Below are 21253 nucleotides of genomic sequence, written 5' to 3' on the forward strand. Positions count from 1 at the left end.
GGAGTTGGAGCTGAACCTGGCCACACAGTCATGTGTGTACAGTGAATACAGCAGGGGGCTCAGAACGCAGCCCTGGGGGGAACCGATACTCAGGGTGATTTTGCTGGAGGTATGACCCCCCACCCTGACCGCCTGGGGCCTGTCACTTAGAAAGTCCAGGATCCAGGCGCTCATGGCGGAGCTCAGACCCAGATCGATCAGCTTGTCAACCAGTCTGGGTGGGGACTATGGTGTTGAAAGCTGAACTATAGTCAATTAACAGCAATCTCACATAGCCCCCCTTCTGACTGTCAAGGTGAGATAGTGTGTTGTGTAGTACTTGGGAGACCGCATCGTCAGTGGACCTGTTTGTCCTATATGCAAACTGCAGTGGGTCCATGTTACTAGGGAGAGAGGCACAGATGTGGTCTTTGACCAGCCTCTCATTTCTTGACCACAGAGGTGAGTGCCACCGGTCTGTAGTCATTAAGGCCTGCTGGAGAGGAGTTTTCTGGCACAGGGATTATAGTGGACATTTTGAAGCAGGCAGGGACCACGGACTCAGCCAGGGATAGATTGAATATGGATGTAAATACTGGGGCCAGCTGATTTGCACAGGACTTGAGTATTCGTCCTCTTATCCCATCTGGGCCTGCTGCTTTCCGAGTATTTACACCCATGACCGCTAACCTCACGCTGTGTTCCGTCAATGAGAGAGTGTGTCGTCGGGGCGGCTGGGTGGTGCAGCGGACATTGCACTCGTCACCAGCGCAAGAGACACCGGGTTCAAATCCGGCTGTCGGCGTTGCCTACGGCTTGGGCTGGTCGTCATACTGGCTCAATTGGCAGAGTCAGCGGGTGGAAGTCGATGGGTGGTAATCTGGATGTTGTGGACAGCGACTCCTACAGGTCGGTTGGGGGACGCCTGCACAGCAGAGACAGGAACTAGTGGGGGTAGTGTGAGCCTCCCACACATTACACCTTGCCAATGAGAGTCCCCGCTGGCAGGTGAAAAGATGTGACAGGCTGCCTCCTCGTGTACCGGAGGGGACATGTGATGCAAGGCTTATATCCTCCCTACGACCGACCTGTGGGGGGCATATGCGAGCAATGTTCAAGACGGGGGGGGGGGGGGATTGGAAACAGTGAAATTGGAATGGGAGGAAAATAGAAAATAAGGAGAAAAAGTGGATAAAAAAAAGAGTGTGTGGATGACCCCCCCCCCGTGGATGAACCCCCCCTCCAAACCTGGCGTAAAAGGAGTTGAGTTCATCCGCGAGAGAGGCATCGGCACTCACTATTGAGGGGGGGGGCTGACTTTATAATCAGTTATCGTTCGTACTCCCCACCATAAGCCTCTCGTGCCGTTCTGTGCCATCTGTGTCTCCATCTTGTTCGCATATCGCCGTTTTGCAGCCCGAACCTCTTTGCGTAGCATATAGGCGGCTACCTTGTACTCTTCCATACTTCCCGATGCTCGGCCCGAGTTGTAAGCAGCGGTACGAGCATTCAGGGCCACTCGGATGGAGTTGTCCACCCACGGTTTCTGGTTTGGGAAAACCTGCACCTTTTTCGTGGGGACAATACCGTCAGCTAACGTTGCTATAAAGCTAACAACAACATCAGCATATTCACTGACGTCACTGGAGTTCAACCGGAGCATACCCCAGTCGACGTCATCCAGTGCGTCTTGTAGCGTGGCCTCTGAGCTCTCAGACCACTGCTTCACCTCTCGCGACAAAACAGCCTCTCAGGCTCTCTGTTTGTACCCGGGCAAAAGAAAGATGGCGTTGTGATTTGATTTACCTAGCGGAGGTGCTGATACTGCCTTATAGCCAGTGGCGGCTCTACCACTAGGGGCGCTCGGGCGCCGCCCCCCCCTGCTTATATTAGAGAACAAGAAAAATAATGTTTTAGTTTTTTGTTTTATAGCCCTATAAATAATATAAACATGTTTAAAATTAATAATATTTACTCATTTTAAGTATGTTTGTGTTTCCAATGCACAATATAACGTTATTATATAAAATAAAAAAATACTCGTTTTCTTGAACAGGAAGTGACATCACTTTTTTTTTTTTTTTTTTTTTGCCCGGGCTAGACGCAATAGCGCTCTGAGTGCGCGTCACGGTTTGATCGCTGTATCCGTCGAAGCCAATCAGTGCGTAACGCGTTGTGCGTTGAAATATGACTATTATGTTGGAATCCGGGTGCGATTTGAAGCGGTCTAGGCAGTAGCGTCAAGAATTTCTGTTGCCGCATTTCGCGGAGACGCTCTCTGATTGGCCGACGCCAGTATTTTTTTCCGTAGCAGAATTTCGCAGAGACGATCTCTGATTGGCCGAATCCAATTTCTAACGTTCGAATTCTAGCTTATTCCTAGGTTGGTAGTTGTGTTGTTGTGAGATGCAACTGTTTGTCTTAGAGCGTGACTGCAAGTTCTTTAGACGGTTAAGCTTAGGCACTCTTTCAAAGTTGGTTAAGGTTAGAGTTTGTCTTAGAGCATGGCGATAGAACGCCAGGTAGTTTGCAGTCTGTTCGACGCGGAAAAATGGACAAAGAAATGTACTTGTGTTGTGCTAACAAGCTAACACTTGGCTAACAAGCTATATGGCGGATGCAGTCTGGAGACAGTGGACAGTGGTCTGGAATACATCAACAGTGGATTATACATGTTTATCAAGCTCTCCTGCCCTGGACATTTCAACTAAACAGTGAGTCTCTCTCTCTCTCTCTATCTCGCTCTCTCTCTCTCGCTATACACAGCTGTCTCCGCGAAATGCGGCTACGGAAAAAAGTATTGACTGTGCTTGCTGAGACGATAATTAATAGGCTAGCGATTCAAAACGCGCTGCTGTGTTGTGAACTATAACATTAATTTAGCTGCTGCTGATGCATAATGATTGAATGGTGAGTTGTTTAAAATGACAACATACATGTGTTAATTATTTGATTTGATTGATCCGAGAGACAGAGAGAGATTGCTCCAGAGCATCTCAGAGCATTACATTTTCAACTCGACCTATTAACGTGAACTGCGACCCACAAGGCACCAGCGCCAGCGGCCGCTACTGCTTATAGCCCTGTTTGAAAGGGGTGTAGCAGTGATTCAACATATTTCCCCCCATAGTGGTGCATGTGATGTGTTGGTAAAAGTTTGGCATAACTTTTTTTAAATTAGCCTTATTGAAATCTCCGGCTACGATCATAGCCGCGTCTGGATGTTTGTTTTGGTGCTTGTTCAAATGGTCCTGTAGGTCTGCCAGAGCTCTGGCGGTATCTGCTTGCGGTGGGATGTATACTGCTGTTGTTATTATTGCTGTGAGGTCCGAGAAATAATCTTCACCTCCTTGGGACTGCACCAGCCGTTGTTGGTCAGGAAGCAGACCCCTCCACCTATGGACTTTCCCGACTCTTCTGTATGGTCAGCGCGGAAGACAGAGAAGAAATCAGATGGGATGATGTTGTGATCCGGTGTTGATGACTTCAACCATGTCTCCGTAAAGCATAGGATGTTGCAGTCCCTCACGTCCTGTTGGAATCTAATCCTTGCACGGAGATCATCCATCTTATTCTCCAGTGAACGTACATTCGCCAACAGAATCGATGGGATCGCGGGCCGGTAAGCAGAACTCTTTAGCCTGATTCTGATTCCACGTCTCCATCCTCTGTGCTTCCGTTTGATCGCGCCGCCTTTTCCATTGTCCTCGTCTTTGTCCGTGTCTCGTCGTATCTCCGATGGCAAAAAGTGTTGTTAAACTCCTCTTTCAGTCCGGAGTTTATATGTCCATAAGTGACTGGCCGTACGACGTCCATGCCAGCGTGGTTTTTATAAAAAAAAGTATTAAAAATAAACAGTAACTAAAAGTGCCCACAATCTCTGCGGAGCAAAACCAACAGCGACTGACCTCAGTCGCGCCATCGTAAAAGTAAATATGTAAAAGATTTGGTGATTTGATTGTCAGTGAAGCTCATACTGTTGATGCATGCTGTCTTTTTATGCGTTTATTATTCTTTTTATTTCTAATATATATTAATATAATAAAGGTTTCCTCTACTCTAAACAGAAGGTTGTAATATATTTTAGTCATGGATGTAGTGGAGGTTTACACACCTTTTTAAGCCGATATAAATCTTTATGATTAAAATTCAGTATAGATTATATAGAAGTAAAACAGTATAGACAAAGTAAAACAAAATCATACAATTCTGGTAAAAAAAAAAAAGAATAAGAAATACCTTTGTTGTATATTGGTGATTATCAGTGTCACTGTGACCGTCGGCTGGAACCCATACAGTTCACGCACCTTATATTTGACACACCATCTTGTAGTTCTGCAAGCTACACATCTGATGCGACACGTCGTGACGCTTTGGGGGTTTTACTGTGGGCTACAGCAGCAGCATATGTCAGGTTCTAGATCCCGGCCTGCAGACTCCCTAATTAGTCCAGTGGTCCAAATGAGGTTACTGCAGTGAAGAAAAGAGAGACAGGGAGAGAGGGAGGAAGGAAGGGGATGGAGAGATAAAGTAATAAAGGTAGTGGTGGTGGTGGTGGTGAGGAGGGGTTGGAGGGGGACGACGGCTAAGATTCTAAGAAAATGTTACGCAACTCTGCACTTCATTATGTAAGGAAATCAATAGAGTATCTGTACGAGCCCTCAAGTTCCAATCATTGAGTTAGTGCTAATCATTGTTTTCCTCTGGAGTTGCACTGCTAATTGTCTCTCAGGAGAGGACCCTGACATCCTCTATCTGCCTTGGTAACGGCCACGATATTACATGCTAGAAATAAACAGGGGGTAAAACCTTCTCTCTCTAATGTCACACATTTCTACCTCATTATTTCTCTTGTCTTCAAATGTATACAGTATCCAGGGACGTGCACAGGACTTTAGAGGGGCAGGTGCTCAAAGGCTGAAAAGGGCACTGGGCCTGTACGCATATAAGCGAGCATGCAAATTGCGCAAGCCCAATTTTTGGGGGCCCTTTTTGGGCGGGAGGCCCCATTTTGAGGCGATTTGGTGATCAAATATTGAACTATAATAATCAGTGCAGGAACTCACTTATCCTTGAAAGACAGTTATATATATATTATATATATATATTTTTTTTTTATAAAGAATTGGCATAAAAAGGGCACCTTTTTATGAGGCACAAAAGGGCAGGTGCTCGAGCACCCTTTGGGCTCTATGTGTGCACGTGCCTGATCAGTATCTATATCTCTTATTACACCTGACTGTAATTCCCCATGTATTATTAACACCTATTGCATGCCTGACCCTCCTCCCTAGGCGATCTCTCGTTGAATTGCCCTTCTGAGGTTTGTTCTTTATTTCTCTTATTGAAATGTTATGGGAGTTTTTCTTTATCTTCAGTGAGGGCTAAGCTCAAGGGGTGGTGTTCCATTTTAATGTGGCACATGTGAAGCCATGTAATTGTGATATTGGGTTAAACTTGACTTAACAGTCACGACAGAAACTATTTTGGGCTGTCTATCAGGAATCATGGTTAAAATAAAGCAAAATGGGTGACTTATCCCTCTAATGAAATGGCCTCTTGTCCCAAGGACTTACAATGGAATAAAGATAATCTCCAGAGCTAATATAGCTTTTGCAGAAAACACAGCGCTGCACAGTACAACAATAACATGTTGGGTTTAGCTGCTGAACCTCTGGATGTACTGGATGTACTGTACTGTATGTCAGGGAGCCGCCCTCGTGCTCCGTGAAGCTCTACATGACACCTGTCAAGAGCAGGAGACGCCTCATCAGGATGGCCTCATTCCTCGCTCGCAATAGAGACATTGAAGATCACAGGCTTTCCCCCTGTGTTAAGGATTAGTGTTGGCGTAGGACCGAAATGCAGAACAGGGCGAGGAAAAGAGGCAATAGGCAATAGCGAGAACACGGAGCCAGGGGTGAATGTCAAAAGTATAATGCTTTACTGAGCAAAAACAAGGAGAGCACAGCAATGGCTGGCAGAGAGCAAAATACACAATAACAATAAACAAAAACCACAGCAGTGCTGGTAGGGAAAGTTTTTACAAACGAATCTACAAATAAACTGAAAACAAGACTTACTGACAAGGAACGGATGACAGAGCAAGAGTACACATGAGGACATCAAACAAGGACCCGAAACAAATGATGAACCGAAACAATTAACCCACAACAAGGGTAGGGAACACACACCAGATATAGGGGGAACAATTAACACTAGAGAGACAGCAGGGCAATTAGCAAAATGAGACGCACATGGTGTGAGACAATCAGGAAGGAAACACACAAGAAAATACTGAACACTAGACAGAGTAACATAACAACCAAACAACCACACAAGGAACTAATAAACAAGGAACATAACATTTAACAGGGGAGCAAGAGACAAAGTAGCCGTTGATTCAGAGGGTCCGGAGTCGGAACTGCCGCAGCTCTAAGAGGGTCTGGAGCGCCTGTGACATGTGTGCTACTCACTTGCAGAGGGGTCAATAGATTGTGAATAGAAGTTCTCTTCAGAGCAGAGCTGTGATTGCCTACAAATCTAGACTATACAGTAGGGGTGGGACAATACATCGATCCAGATCGATATATCGATCTATTATCAATAATCAAATAGGATCGATGCAACGTAAAAAGATCGATTCATATTGCGATACTCTTATTTTGAAAATCCTGCAAGTCATATCCGCCGGCACCCAGTATTGTAAAACTCCATAGCAGAACGGGCGGAGCTAACAATATACTCGTTATCACCATACATAACGCTTATATTGAAACACGTTGACATTAGGGCCGTTCTTTCAACCTAAAAGTGCACTTTCTTCAACCTCAAACCTAAATTCCTTAGCAACCCGTGTTACCAAGTAAACAAATCACGGAACGTTAGCCACGGAACGTTAGCCAGCACCAGCCAGGTCCCGACGTTAGCTCTCAGAACGTTAGCCATGTTAGTTAGCCAGCACCAGCCAGGTCCCGACATTAGCTCTCAGAATGTTAGCCACGTTAGTTAGCCAGCGCCAGCCAGGTACTACCGTTAGCTCCCAGAACGATAGCCACGTAACCATCTGCTGGCGCGTGCTGTGCACTACAATCAACTCCGTGTCAGTGTAATAGCAGTCTGTGACGTCACGGTATTGAGAATCATACCGGTGGGATCTCGAGATATCCTGGTATACTGTAATACCGTCATACCGCCCAAGCCTAGTGTGTGTGTGTGTGTGTTACTGAGCTCAAAAATAAAAACATGAATTGATATTTCCGTAGCCTTTTTTTTTTTATCTAAATGTGACTGATTGTGTTAAATGGGCACATAATATCGCCTCATATCGATCGCAGGCACCTGAATCATATCGTATCGTATCATATCGTGGCAGACTTTGTGATATCGGCAAATATCGTATCGTTGTCCAAAGAATCGATATCGTATCGTGATGAAACTGGTGATTCCCACCCCTACTATACAGTGGGCCACTCAAATGGATTACATGCATAGAGGATCCAGGCATATGATAGAGGCATACTGGTTGTTATATCTGGCATAGGCTTCATAGAAATCCTGGATCCAAATGTAAATAGTCCTTTCGCCTGTGAGGTTTGGGTTTTGGATTGCAGTTGCATTTGCACACTGGGCCCTTGTCCACGGAACAAGTGTTTGGAGGAAAATTATAGCAGTCACTTACCCGTTATCAAGAAAACCAGAGGGGCTTGACTGTCTGTCTGTTGGGGAAATAACACAGGCTTTTATTACGGGTCCCTCTGCCCACCCACCTTACAGGGCTACAGAACAGCACGTGTGCAATTAACATGGGACAGATGGTCCAAGTTCACATTCAATCAATGACTGGGATGAAGTGATGGAGACAGAAGCCCAGATACCACCCCCTCCACCCCCCCCCCCCCCCCCCACACACACACACACGTACACACACACACACACCACACACACACGTACACACACACACACACACACACACACACACACACACACACACACACACACACACACACACACACACACACACACACACACACACACACACACACACACACACACACACACACACACATCCATGGGGGGCTTGGCCATTGATGCATGGTCCAATTTGACATGTTTGATCAGGTGATTCCATGGAAGTGTATTCACTTTGAAATTGAAAGGCATGCCAGAGAGTAATTACAGTATCGTAGGTGTTTTGTAATACAGGTGGATCTGCATCACCCGACCTATAATTTTATAATTCTCATACATTATTTATGGGAAGATGCCATTAATGTAGATAGGGTATAGTGGTTGGTTGGGCCGGGTGTGGTTTTATGAATCTTTTAAGATGACCGTGATAGGAGGATTTGCATTTGCAGGAGATGACATTGTGTTTGTTATGGGGAATTGGATTCACGGTCATGGTTTGCCAATGGATAGAGATGTACAATGAATGATCTCTCCCTCGCTGTCTCCATATATCATCAAGCATATATTCTATCTGTGATTGTAAAAAGGTATTTACTCCCACAAAAGTGAAATAGACAATAGACGTTACATTTCCTCTCATTTGCTACTAAGAATAATATATGTGTTTTTGCACACAAATCCACAGCTTGAGACCCTAGACAGCTTTTAAAGATCCCCTCCACTCAAAAACATGTTCGTTAATTCCTTTTGGAGGTATGACTTTGACTATACAGATTGTTATTTGTGCAGAACCTGTTACCAGAGCACTCTTTTTACATTATTCCACTGGAGGTGGGGAGCTTCTCGGTATTTTCTCAAAATCTGAGCCGCTTGTGTGATGCAACCAATCCTGCGAACCTATAATGGTTGCTATTGCCCAGCTGGCCACACTGTCATCCAGGAAATGCTAATGCCTTACCTCTGGTCGTTTCATTTTTATTGCTGGTGGTGATAGGATTTATTCTCCCTCCTGGTAGTTTATAATAGACTATTGTCTATCTAATAGACTATCACTGGCCTCTTGTGCTTCAAGTCAAAGTACATTTCTCTCTGACATGCCACAGGTTTTACACATCCTCTTCGTCAAAAGGCTCAGCAGGAAATATAAAATCCTCAAAAGGCCTATAAGATAAGATGAGATATGATACGATAAGATAAGATGATATATTCCTTTATTGATCCCCTTGGGGAAATTCAGGCATCATAACAGCATGGTGAGGGAGAGGGGAGGTACAGGTATGGGAAGGGTAATAGTAGAAAGACATATATAGGCAATAAATGTACTTATAAAGTAAATAGTGTAAACAAAGGTGCAGATAAGGGTCTGTATACCCTATCAGTTATATTATACATTACAATAAATATAGGCAATACAGAATTTGAATCTGAATATATACTATGAGTAAGAGTAAAAGTCAACAGTATACACAAGGTGCTCTAACTGGCATTATATACGTCATACATTGTAGTCAGTGCAGGTTTTGGTGTCTAAGAGTCAGACACACAGGAGCCTGAAGGCCGCTGGTGTCGGGGAGGTATGAGTCTGTGGCTGAACGTGCTCCTAGAGGGGGTGAAAGGCAACAGGGGGTGGGAGAGGCATATGGCACACTGCACTCTCCATGGTGTTGAGAACTGTCTTGGGTTTACGAAATTAGTTTTTCGAGGTAAGCGCCCAGTTTTTTTTATTGACAATTGAACAGGTATACATATCGGCCCACCATTTACCAATAGGATAAAAAAAAAAAACACAATAAAGCCATAGGCTTGTTTCCATTGCGGTCCTTCATCATGGTGTCCGTGGAGTTATGTACTGGTGTGTGGACGTGGGTGTTTGTAGTGTCTGGGAGGGGGGGGGGGGGGGGGGCGACATATTGCAGACAACTTACAATCAAATTGTTCAACTATGCAATACTATTAATACATGCATACATACAGTAATATTCCATTTTATAAACAATAAAAGAACAAAAGGAAGGACACATAATAGAATCCCTTTCTTAAGCCTGGAGCCCTATTTTCTGAAAATCCGCCTAAAATACATACCTAAGTAAATGGAATATTGCTCCACTTCTACAAGGTCCATTTGCATGTTCTTGGTATCTAGGGACATCTATGGACCTCAGTGAATGTATTCCCAGTGTCAGAAATATTGTGTCTATTAGTAGGCTTGCTTAAATTGTGATGAAACAATGGAGAATATGAATTATGATTTTTCTTTGCATCTTTGACAGTGAATAACACCATGCAAAAAATGACCAGATATGAAAAACTGCCACCGATCTCATTCAGTACGTTCTTGAGATCACGTGTACAAAGAGATCTCTAAGGAAATGAATAAAGGGAAGATGATTAAACAGAAGGTTTTGTAGATACAGTACTGAATTCTCCCATCCGGACCAATGCAATTTGAAATTATTATTGAATATAGAATAGCAGGCTTATAAATTCACTTTCAATTCACAATTTCACTTCAAAAGGTTGTGCAAAGAAAAGATACATAGACAGTATAGCACAGTTTAGTATAATATTGCAGTTTAGCGTGTCAGGATGACGTAGCATAGAGTTGTAGTGTAGGCCAGTATGAGTATAGTAATATAGTATATAGCAGCGTAACATAGAATAATAATATATTAAAATATTGTATAATACTGTACCAATATGGTGTAGAATAAATAGTATGATTTAGTTATATTATAATAAAATAGAAATTAGATAGTATATAGAAGTATAATACATTATATAAGTGTGTGTGTGTGGGGGTGTGTGTGTGTAAATGAATTAACCTAAATATGTAGTTTGACTGATAGATAGACAAAATGGGTTTATTTATGTTGATTTAATTTGGTTGTGTTGATGTTAAAATTTTATTTATTTTTTGCAAAATGGGTATATTCTGTTTGGTTTTACACAATATGTCTATCGGTGTGTTGTACGTGTGTAGGGGCAGGTATATATAAGATTTTTTCTTCTTCCTGTTCCTTTCGGCCATGGTATTTTTTGTGAATTATATGAATATGTACTGTTGGACTGTGGTAATTCCATGTACGAATAAATAAATGATGATGATGATGATGATGATAAATGACCTTATTATATTTATGGATTGTGCCAAAGCTTATCTTTCAAATTCCCAAGTTCAATTTGGATTTAGTATCACCAGGCGTGCATAAGAACAGATAATGAAATCTACTGTATGTACAGTAGGTTTATTATTCTGGCCAGAGTGCCGCCATTTTGAAACTAATTTCAAATCTGATTGTTGCTACATGCTACAAATAGGGAAGAGAAACTAACTGCACTCCAATATATGTCAATAACGTTACGTTTTGTGGTTTATTATCCAGAGTAATAAGAGATATAAAAGAAATTCATACAGAAGTAATTAGCTTGAAGCCCCATAGAGGCCTTTGGGAAGTGTTGTTCTGAAAAATTCCAACGCTCTTTCAAAGCTCTCGATGTCCTCTTCAAAAACTACAATTCCCATCTGTAAATTTTTCAAGATGGCTGACTTTCGCGATCAAAACAGCACAAAAACGAATACTAAAATCGCACTAATAACACTTTAACCTATTAGTAAACTAACATAGTGATGATAATATACATTATAACTGCTGGGCGGCTACGTGGCGCAGTGGGCAAGGCGCTCGCAACAAATGCTGGAGACTAGGCTCGAACAGAATGCCTCCTGTTCGAGCCCCGCTCTCCACATTGCTTTCAGTTTAGCTGGTCGTCCACAGTAATACACATTGGCCGTATTACGGGGAGGGAAACTGAAGGGTGGGGATCGGGCGTTGTGGACAGCGACTCCTACAGGTCGGTTGGTGCGCCTGCGCAGTAGAATCAAGAAGCGACGGGGGCGGGCCCCTCCAAAGCCCAGACCCCGACGCTGAAAGATCGAGCCGTGCAGGTGAAAAGATGCGACGGCTGTTACCTCGAGTATCGGAGGGGACTCGTGCTATGTATGACTTAGTCCACATTGCAGCCGGCTTGTGGGAGGCAAGAAACAACGTTCGAAGACAGGGGAGGGTTGAATTGGACGATATGAAAATTGGGATAGGAGAAAAATTGAAAATGGGAGAAAAAGTGGATCAAAAAAAAATATATATACATTATAACTGCTGTTGTGACATGGTTATGATGTTTATACTTGAATACGTTTGACAAAAAAAACTATACTTTTGTCAGACAGTCTGGAGAGGTTGATTTATGACGTGATGTCATTTGCGGTCCGCCCCCGGACCGCACAGGCGGAAGAGGTTTACTCCCAGCTTCTGCTACTCATGATCCACCTCTTTATAGCTGATTTAAAAGTGGAGAAGGGGCTTATGGACTTCAACTCCATTGGTAGGCTATTCCATAGTACTGCTGCTGAATACAGAAATTAGTTTTGGCCTATTACTCTATTACTGTAAGGGTTCGGTGTGAGGGTAGGTGAGGAGACCCCAAATGCTGAACATGATCAGAGAGAGTAGAGGCAGAGACGACGGAATGAAAGTGAACAGGCTTTTACTTAGCAGTAGTAAGCAACAATGATACAAAACAAAGGCGAACTGCAAAACCCGGAAAAACAAAACTCAGCAGTGCTGGAATAAGGAACGGACTCACTGGGAAATAACAGGAGTGAAGGTGAACAGGGTAAGTGACCGAACACAAGGGTAGACAAACAAAACAATGGCAATGGCGCGACAGAGAAGTGAGAAACGGGCAGGAATAAATACTGCCCGTGATTACTAATGAGTGCCAGCTGGTTTAAGGCCAGGCACGGCCAAGTCTGGTGAACACAAAGCATTAGTAAAAAGAAAACTCACATCACGAATATAAGCATGTGTAAAGGGATTATCTTACTGGAAACATCTGCCACCAGAGGGCAGCAGAAAACCACTGTTCACATTGTTCAGGAAGGGTCCCCGGCTGGGACCACGACAGTACCCCCCCCAAAGGGTTGGCTTCCAGACGCCCGGTAAGACCGTCCGGGAACGGGCGAGGTGGGGGGCCGAGACCCCGGAAAAAACTGGGGGCGAGGACCCGGAGAACCGGGGCCGGGGGGCCGCAAAAAGAACCCAGGAAGGGCATAGCAGCAGGGGAACCGAGGAACCGGACCAGAGGGGAGCCCGGGGAAGGGCGGGCGGGGCACAGAGCCAGGGCGGCCGGAGATGGGGACAAAGGCCCGACGACGGGGGCCGTAAACATGGACAGAGGCCCGGTGAGGGGGACTGGACATGGGGACGGAGGACCGGTGAGGGGGCTGGACTTGGGGACAGAGGACCGGTGAGGGGGGCTGGACATGGGGATGGAGGACCGGTCAGGGGGCCTGGAGCAATGGGGCGTGGGCAACAGACCCGGAGCAGGACCCTAGACGAGGGATCCTCCAGGCGCAGGACTATCAGGACCGGACCAGAAGGGCTGGAGCGGAGGTGCGAAGACGACAACTCCGGAGCAGGACCCCGGACGCGGACCACTCCATGTGCAGGCCTCGGGACCGGGTGCAGAACCCCGGACGGGGGTCTCTGCGGATGTAGACCACGGAGAAGACTACGGCGAAGACCATGGCAAAGACCACAGCGAAGACCACGGCGTAGGGCTGGACCAGACGAGGAGCCGGGACCAGACGAGGAGCCGGGACCAGACGAGGAGCCGGGACCAGACGAGGAGCCGGGACCAGACGAGAAGCTGGGACCAGACGAGGAGCCGGGACCAGACGAGGAGCCGGGACCAGACGAGGAGCCGGGACCAGACGAGGAGCCGGGACCAGACGAGGAGGCCGGGCTGGGCGTAGAGGCTGGGTCAGGCATGGGAGCCAGACCGGGCGTGGAAGCCGGACTGGGCGTAGCATCTGGGGCTAAACTAACAGGGGCTAGGCTGGCAGTAGAGGCTGGGTTAGCTGAAGAAGCCTTGCTAGCTGTAAGGGCTTTACTAGCCTTTCTAGACTTGCTAGCAGTAGCAGGGGGAGCTAAGCCAGTACTAAAAGCCGGAACCACACTGAGTCTCCTAACAGAGGAAGCCATAGGTTTAGCTGTAGGGCCTGTAGGACTAGCAGTGGTTGTCCCAGCAGGGGACGCTAAGGAAGTAGCTGACAAAGCTATATTGGCTACAGGGGCTACATGACCTGTGTTAGCAGGGAGAGCTACAGATGAAGCCATGAATAGTCAAGCATCTACTGCTCCTCTACCACTACTCCACCACTCCACTCCAAACAGATTTTGTGACTCCTATTGTTCTGGACCTGGCTAGATTTCACACCTCCACTGCCTCCCACAGGCTGGGGAGATTTTCATCCTACATTTTTATTCGTCCCAAATGTCCCAGCCCCATCCGATTTCTTAGCTTTTTTCACTGTTTATTTATCATGCATTGCAACACTAATATAGTACCCCAAGTCAGACTGCCCATATAAAAATTATCACATCACATCACAAAACTCACATCACAAATATAAGCATGTGTAAAGGGATTATCTTACTGGAAACATATGTAAAGGGGATATCACCACACTAGAAAAATATATGTAAGGAGATAATCTCCACACTGGAAACATATATGTAAAGGGAATATCATCACACTAGAAAAATATATGTAAGGAGATATCTCCACACTGGAAACATATATGTAAAGGGATATCCCTTAAAGGAAACATATGTAAAGAGAACCCTTAAACACAAGCTAGACCGGGGAAACACAACATGAACAGAGGCAGCATAGCATTAATAATAGTATTCAAACCTAGGACTAAATGCCTGAGAAGGTTCAATATCTGGAGCTGCTGCGTTTGGCCACCAGAGGGCGGCAGGAAACCACTGTTCACATTGTTCAGGAAGGGTCCCCGGCTGGGACCATGACAATTACATCTTACTGGGACGAGGTCTGTAGGGCTCCCCCTGGAGGCGTGTCCGTCTACATCCCTAACCCTGTTAAAATATCCACTAAGGCAGGGGTTCTTATTTCTCAACCTTTCTGCTGCCAAGGCACCCCTGTGTCCAATAAAATATTCCATTGCACCCCTATATACGATAAAGACTTTTCCGGTCCTGTCTTTTTTGCTACAATGATGCCAAAAGTGCTTGCTTTCAAAATAATGTTTGTTTAACTCTTCTGCCCCCTTAGACTATTTTGTGTTTTTTGCCTATATTTCTTTGTGTTTCTGTGTACAACGATGGCTGTGTTGATTATTATGTCATGAAATTGTGTCCGTTTGCTTATTTTCCATATATTCACAGAATTTGAAAAGATTAGATTTTGAAACCCTCTAACACAAAAGTTAACAATATTAGATTTCAAACCGTCCATAGTGGTTTATTTCTTGCCATTAGGGTTAGGGTTAGGGTTAGGGTTACCCAGACAGAAAGATTAGGAGAAGGTAAAATCTCATCCCTGTGCCCGTGCCCACCCCAACACTTGCTCAACAGTCCCCTAACCTAACCCTAACCCCAACCCTAACCCTAACCCCAACCCTAACCCTAACCCTAACCCCAACCCAAACCCTAACCCTAACCCCAACCCTAACCCTAACCCTAACCCTAACCCTAACCATAACCCTACAAACGGAAATATTTGGAATCTTTGATAGATATGTTGAGTTAGGTTCATAGTGGTATTCATAAAAAAAGAATTGGAACGAAATATTACAAATTAAGTGTTTTATGACCTTGAACGTGATGCAATCTTTTCATGCACTAAAGTGACAACTCTGCAAAATCGTTAGGGGGGCATAAGAGTTAACCCATTTGTGTGTATATGCAGGCTATAACTATAATGCATTATTAGCAGGCGTTTCAGGTCTAAATGGCTTAGTACTGTTGACATTACACTGCTTGTAGTAGTAAATCAAATAGCATATTCTTTTTAATAAGCCTGAGGGGCGACTGTGGCTCAGGAGGTAGAGCAGTCGTCTGGCAATCCGGAGGTTCCCGGTTTGATTCCCGCTCCTCCCGGGCAGTGTGTCGATGTGTCCTTGAGCAAGACACTTAACTCCTAATTGCTCCCGATGAGCAGGTTGGCACCTTGCATGGTTGCCTCCACCGTCGGTGAGTGAATGTGTGAATGAATGGGTAAAATGTGAGTAACAAATTGTAAAGCGCTTTGGATAAAAGCGCTATATAAAAAAACAGCCATTTACCATTTAATAAAATTACAGAAAATGTTCACTAAAGTGCTATTTGTTGCAGCTGGACTGTTTTCCATAAAAAAAATGCATATTTGGATAAGTTTGACCATTTCTCAAAAACAGAAAATCATGTATTTTTTTTAAATAGAGAAAAGGATCACCAAGTTACCATTTCTCAAAGAATATAAATAAATACAGAAGACAAGCACTTGTTCACTCAGTGGACATTTCTAGCTCAATACGAGGTCTGCTGCTGCTGGCTAATAATACGGTCAATACGTGGGGAGATCTTTGACAAGGCAACATGCATGTCATCCTCAAGGCTCAACTTGGCCCTATATTTTGTTTTCAGAGCTGTCATGGATGAAAAGCCAGCTTCACACAGATATGTGGTGCTGAATGGCATCAACACCTTAACTGCATCATCATGAGATAGTTGGTACTCAGCACCACACTCAGACCAACATGTTTCCAGGGGCTCTTCACTGAAACGAGCTCTCCATGTGGTATCAGATGAGATTTCAATGAGTTCTTCCAAGAGTTTGGATGGAGATGTGTCAGGAAGCTTTGTCTCAATGTTGTCTGTGTGGTGATATTGACATTGAATTTCATAACTAATATGTGTGAATAATTAGAGAATCCATAATGTAAAAGCAGGGCTTAGCCAAAAGTGATTATTGGTGTTAGAATAGACATTTCTACAACCCCCGCTCAGGGTAAGACTGGATTAGAGAACAACAGTTGCAGGTCATAAAAGCCTGCAGGGGACAATCAAGACTATGTAAATAAGTCACACCCCACAGGAAACGGTGGCTCACTCTAACTAGCAGAAGGCTAAATACAATTCTGACACATCCAAGGAAGTATCAAGCCAGCATACGTTATATAGGAAATCTGGTATTAAAATATGTAACTTATTACATTAACCATATCAATGTAGAAGGTAACTTACAAAGAAGAATACCATTTAGAATGTCACCCGAGTATGAAAGTAATAGTGTTATTTCACTCTTGTTATAAATCCTGGTATATTTATCACAGTTATATTATCTGGTAAATAAAGGTTGGTGTGGTCTCCTATATGATGTCTGGTATCAGCCTAGAAGCAATGACTGTACTGGGATGATATGAGAGATCTATAGGTCATTGCATAAACCATGAACATTGGAAAATCAAAATGGTACACGAAGGAATGTTAAAGTATTGGATTCATTCAGAGGAGACTTGAGCAGCCAAGGAGGGGGGTCATCAAAAGCGCCCTCCTCTGTACTCATCAAGAGGCCACACCGACGGGGGCCACCAGCAGACCCCCCCTGTTCACTGAAGGAAGACACCGACGGGGGCCACCGGCGGCCCCCCCTTCTGTTTACTGAAAGAAGACCGGTACTTGTGATTGGTTCAACCAGTTTAAAAATAAGTGAGGTCAAAAGTATTAGAGCAGTACAGTTAGTTGGCAGGCCAGCCCACCGACCCGTCCCCAGGGGGGTCCGGCTGAGCCTCCACCCCACCACCAGAGAATGTGCTGTTCTACATGTGAGTAGAATCATGGACTCATTATTGTTGTCTAGAGTAACATGTAATTCCTACCTTAGACCAGGTTGTGCCCATGTGTGTGGCTTAGTACATTCTCGTTTCATACATAGCATGACCACTATTTATGTGCAGAACTGTCTTGATGTGAAGAAGCCACCGTGTTTTGGGCTATTTTGATTATATTAACCTCATCAAACCTTCTGTACAATCATGTATTATGCTGAATAATTCCTGTGTGTAAACTGATGCCTTATCCACCCTTGGCCCTTTGGCAAATACATCAGTTGAGTTGAAATATAGTTCCTATAAGGGCCAAACTTGATTTAACAAAACAATAAATCTATAAGCCCTTGAGGAGGCTGCTACCGGCTAAAAACCTATAATTGACGCGTCTGTGGCCGCTGTTGTAACCGTCTGGTGAAAGGAATGAATGTCCACAAGGTTCGTTCCAATAACACCCCAAATGGGTTTATTTACCACACAAACGTGATAAAACGCAATTGCCAAACGATACCTTTCAAAAGAACAAACAAAACACTTTACCCTACAAACAAAACGATAACAAACAACGTGCCGTGTCGACGTGACAACTTGACGACTTGACGGTCAAAAACTGTTTGGCTCTACCGGTAACCAAACACACCTGCCTGTTATCAGTCCCGTTACTCATTAAGTAGCTACGTATGTCACCTACTGGTGAGCAACGGGAACTGATGCCACAAACTCAATTTGGCAGGCTGGCAGGCACAATGTATTACAGGCAGAATTCATCATAAATACATAAATCCAAACAAATGCATAAAATATAACATATGGCACTACAACCATGTAAATTGGCTCTTACACGCCGGCCTCTAATTGTTAAATGTCATAACATATAACAATTATAACATAAAATGAAAAACAAAAAGAGCCAAAGTGTGCCATATAACCACAAAACAAATCAATGCCATATAACCACAAAACAAATCAAATATTTGAGACTATCGCCTCGTGCAAAACAAACTTAGGACCAAGCCCGGTCAATGGTCATTCCAAGATCAATGTCTTGGCTTTAAGCACCGAGCACCCCAAGCCGTTCTCGTCTGGGAAGGCCTCTAAAAACTCTGCCGAGGAGCTGCAGAGTTGCAAATGTCAATAAAATCTCCCGCCATCTTGTCCATTGGCGCTCAATGTCATTGGGAATGTTTTCATCCCAGCTGCACACTCTTCTCCACAGTTTGAGCAGCATGGACTTGGCAGGAAGTGATAAAATCTCCCGCCATCTTGTCCATTGGCGCTCAATGTCATTGGGAATGTTTTCTTCCCAGCTGCACACTCTTCTCCACAGTTTGAGCAGCATGGACTTGGCAGGAAGTGTAACTGGGCCAAGGAAACTCAAGGGATGGCACACCGAAATCTGGTTGTTCAGCGAAGTTCCCAGGTTGCTCAGTGTCTCTTCCAATCTGCTCACAGAAATCATATTGACAGTGGCCACTGAAATCCCATTTTCAGGACCGTTATTTTCTTGCAGGGGGCCGTTGACCACCCAGCCCAGAACAGTTCTCATAGCATACGGACCATTTCCACGGCCGTTGATCACCTCCCAAGGTTCCAATAACCTGGGAGCATTGGTACCAATCAATAGATCAACATTTGCCTTTATGCTGGGAATTTGGACATGGGACAGGTAAGGCCACTTCAGCAAATCTTCCTGTGATACAACATTGTCACTTGTCACAGGCATTTTCCTTTGTGAAAGGACTTCTGGGAGGCTATAGAAAGTGTCCCCATTGAGACCTGAGACCTCCAAACCTTTCAGTGAGGTACTTGATACCACCTGCTCCTGGCTCAAAGTGCGCAGAAGGAAGCTAGTCTGTGGTCCAGTCACATCCAATGCACTCATTAAATGTTCAGAACAAAATGTTGCAGAACTGCCAGGGTCGAGAAAGGCGTATGTTTGCAGTATCTTTCCATTTGTGGACTTGACTTGGACTGGCAGAATGGACAGCTTACAATTTCCTCCGCCGGCCCCAGTAAGACCACACGTCTGCGTGGCTATAGTGACACTTGACTTGACAGCTGAAGTGACACTTGCAGATGAATTAGGCTGCTGGTATGTGCTGAGGTAAGGCCTGTCAATGTGAAGCATGGTTGGATGTTTTTTCTCACAAACCTTGCAAGTTAGGCGCTTGTCGCAACCAGCACTCATGTGACCGGAACACAAACATCCGAAACAAATCCTATTTTGCTTTATGAAGATAATTTTATCATTGTGGTTCTTGCCTTTCAGCCGCGGGCACTCTGACAGAGAGTGATCCTGAAAGCAGCATACACAAGACTCAGATTTTTCCATTTCAAAATCCTGCCCCCTATGGACAGAGCCTGAATTGACTTTGAAATCATGTCCCCTATGGACAGAGCCTGAGTATGCTCCGCTATTCTGTCCCCTATGGACAGAGCCTGAGTCTGGTTTAGAATCATGTCCCCTATGGACAGAGCCTGAATTGGCTTTGGAATCATGTCCCCTATGGACAGAGCCTGAATATGCTCCGCTATCCTGTCCCCTATGGACAGAGCCTGAGTCTGGGTCCTTGGAGTCCAGACGTGTGACAGTTGTAGCAAAGCTGTTGCCTTCAGCTCTGCCAAACTTGGACTGAGGCTGGAACTTGCTCCTGTTGCTCAATCCATCCTTTATGGTTGGTTTATCCTGGATGTCACCGAAAAGTGGGTCAGAAAGGATCCTGACCTGACGTTCCACGAACGTGACCAGATCATTAAAAACAGCTCTATGATGTCGTCGCTCAAGTAGCTCATAAGCTGTTGTCCTCCATCTTTCCCTAAATCGGTAGGGCAGCTTGGTTATAATCATGCGCATGTTGGTAGGCATGTCAAGCTCCTGCATGTGTTGCATCTCTGTCATCACGTTGCAACAGTTGCGCAGGAACAGAGAATAGTCCTGTAGTGCCTTTACATCTTCAGCCTTAACTGCGGGCCAGGCCAAGGCCTTTTCGATGTATGACGTAGCGATCTTAAATTCATTCCCAAAATGTTCTTTCAGGAGACCTTTGGCCATGTCATAACCACGGTCTGGCATCATGTGCTGACAACTCCTTACCAGCTCACGTGGTTGTCCTTTTGTGAACTGTTCCAAAAAATATAAACAATCAGCTTTGTTGGCCTTTGCTTCAATATTGTGCTCAAAGGATCTTATGAAGCTCCTGTAGTGAAGCGGGTCACCATCAAAGGCAGGGATGTCTCTGGATGGTAGAGACATTGTGAGCTGTTGTTGCACAAGAGCATTAGTGATTTCATTCTGCCGTTGCAGGACTGTACTCAAGTCTCCTTGAAGTTGTACTTGACAAGGTTGATACAGTTGTGGTTGCACAGCAGCTCCACCTTGTGGTGGCATTTGAAAAGGTTGATACAATTGTGGTTGGACAGCAGCTCTACTTTGTGGTGGCATGTGAAAAAGGGGTGGTTGTGCAGCAGCTCCACCTTGTGATGACATGTGGAAGAGGGGTGGTTGTGCAGCAGCTCCACCTTGTGATGGCATGTGGAAGAGGGGTGGTTGTGCAGCAGCTCCACCTTGTGATGGCAAGTGGAAGAGGGTTGGTTGTGCAGCAGCTCCACCTTGTGATGGCAAGTGGAAGAGGGTTGGTTGTGCAGCAGCTCCACCTTGTGAGGGCATGTGGAAGAGGTGAGGTTTAA

This window comes from Notolepis coatsorum (assembly GCF_963971535.1).
Source record: "Notolepis coatsorum genome assembly, chromosome: 13".
Lineage (NCBI taxonomy): Eukaryota > Metazoa > Chordata > Actinopteri > Aulopiformes > Paralepididae > Notolepis > Notolepis coatsorum.